The sequence below is a fragment of the Palaemon carinicauda genome, chromosome 5, assembly GCF_036898095.1.
Source record: "Palaemon carinicauda isolate YSFRI2023 chromosome 5, ASM3689809v2, whole genome shotgun sequence".
Classification (NCBI taxonomy): domain Eukaryota; kingdom Metazoa; phylum Arthropoda; class Malacostraca; order Decapoda; family Palaemonidae; genus Palaemon; species Palaemon carinicauda.
Window position 1 is genome coordinate 191,338,548 of NC_090729.1, and position 2,500 is coordinate 191,341,047.

The 2,500-nt window shown below is 32.0% G+C and overlaps 1 long non-coding RNA gene and 1 other non-coding gene across 2 annotated transcripts in view; both read right to left on the reverse strand.

Annotated features, from left to right (window-relative positions):
• The window catches only part of LOC137640740 (uncharacterized), a 464,418-nt gene that overhangs the window by 440,408 nt on the left and 21,510 nt on the right, over nucleotides 1-2,500 (reverse strand). The window lies entirely within an intron of this gene.
• Nucleotides 747-819, reverse strand: TRNAM-CAU (transfer RNA methionine (anticodon CAU)). The gene has a single exon. It is a non-coding gene; the product is annotated as a tRNA-Met (tRNA).

A 2,500-nucleotide genomic window follows, 5' to 3' on the forward strand; every position in this document is an offset into this window, starting at 1 on the left:
ATAAAATTGATACTCATGGAATGATAACAATTTTGGTAATGTTTACAAGCACTGCATAATTATCCTTGACCTAATTACATGATAAAAGCTCCGAGAAACTTAATTAAATCCTTTTTGAAAAAAACACCTATCCAATACGACTACGCTTCAATCTTCAGTAACCATTCTACATATGTAAAGGTATTATTTAGACCTTTATTTTATACTAGTGTACGCAACCTGTCAAAAATGACGGCTAAATAATAAAAGACATGCACACATATAGATTCAACCTTTCCCATCTCCACCCCCTAACTACGATATATATATATATATATATATATATATATATATATATATATATATATATATATATATATATATACATATATGTATATATGTGTATATATATATATATATATATATATATATATATATATATATACACACAGACATATATATGTTGGTATATATACAGTATATATAAATATATATATATATATATATATATATATATATATATGTATACACATATATATGTTGGTATATATACAGTAAATATAAATATATATATATATGTATACACATATATATGTTGGTATATATATAGTATATATAAAATATATATATATATATATATATATATATACATATATATATGTTGGTATATATAAATATATATATCCTGACCCTTGTTCTTTATTATATAGGGAGACTTAAATTTAAACTAGAGACCAAAATTCCATGTCCTCAATCAAAAAAGGAACTGCCCCGAGTGAGGATCGAACTCACGACCTTCAGATTATGAGACTGACGCGCTGCCTACTGCGCTACCGAGGCGATATAAGGACAGCGTCTTCCAAACAAGGACATTGACCGGTTAAGTTATATATCTAAAGATTGGTTGGGTTTTCTATACTGGCTTTGTGCCAACACAATTTTTCCCCAAAGATAATTCGTAACCAGGTTAAGGTGCCGAAAGGGATAAGAATTAAGATTATTATACTAATTTAGAATCTATCTAACTATATAGAGGTGCCTTTGCAAAGTGATTCCCATCAATTTGAAATTAACGTATCCTACAAGTTTTATATAAATCCCTTCAAAGGAACCCGAGATGTATGATAAACAATCTCAGGATATGAAGCACTGAAACTTCAGTACCGATTGATCTTTAATCGTTTTCTTACGAAAGTGAATTATCCATAAGGTCACCTATAAAACGTTTACGAAATTTTTCTCCTAAAGTCATACGTTGTTATCACGTAATTATGCTCACAGTCAACACAGGCTAACTTGCCTAGGAGGCAAACAGACAGACTGAGAGAGGTTCAACATAAGACTGCAGGCACTGAAAACTTTATTAAATGATATGAAATACTTCATGAAAACAACTTTCACGTCAGCCTAAGTACAAAATAAACAGATAAAGCATCTAAACTAGATCCAATTTATTATTTAAGTAGTTACCCTAATCTTTAATCAACTTCTTCAGGAGCTTAAGAAACTTTCCATCATTAAGACCCTGATTGGAAAATATTTCATCTTTCCCGGTGGAAGCACAGTGGGGGGGGGGGGGGGTTTAAAGGAAAGGAGAGAAGTAAACGGATGAAAGAAGAGAATAGAAATTGAAGAGAATAGCTCCATGGAACATGCAACCAGAATGATTATCCTCCTTAAAAAGAAAATGAAGCCGGGACTGCATTAGGCGCTTCGGAAAAATGTTCCTCGTTAAAATCTGCCGGGAACGGAAGGAGGAACACTTGTAGGAACTTCTGATTCTCAAAGAAGTCGGATGGAGGTAATTTCGTAGAACACGAAGTGGAAGAATTTCAATCGGACGAGAAAGAAAACTGCGGACAGGAGTTGTGAGAAAGGTAGATAGAAGATTCCTTGATTAATCAAATAATTAATCCCATAGTGACTTGTTGATTAACAAATTAATCCCATGTCAATAAATAAGCCCGTAGTGATGACTTGTTGATGACTGAATTAATCTCATGACAATAATCAATCCATCCGTGACTTGTTGATTAGCCAATTAATCCCATGATAATTGCTACTTTATTGATGACTTGTTGATGAACGAATTAATCTCATGACAATAATCAATTCATTAGTGACTTGTTGATTAGGAAATTAAGCCCATGACAATAATTAATCCCCTTAGTGAGGACTTGTTGATAAAGAATTATTCTTATGACAATAATTAATCCCTTAAGTGACTTGTTGATTAGCGAATTAATCCCATGCCAATAACTAATCACTTAGCGATGACTTGTTGATTAACTAAGTAATCCCATGACAATAAATAACCCCTTAGTGATGCCTTGTTGATGAATGAATTAATCCCATGACAATAATTAATCCCTTAGTGATGACGATGAATAAATCCCAGTACAATAATTAACCCCTTAGCGATGCCTTGTTCATGAATGAATCAATCCTACGACAATCATTAATCTCTTAGCGATGACTTGTTTATGAACGAATTAATCCTATGACAATGACTAATTGATGC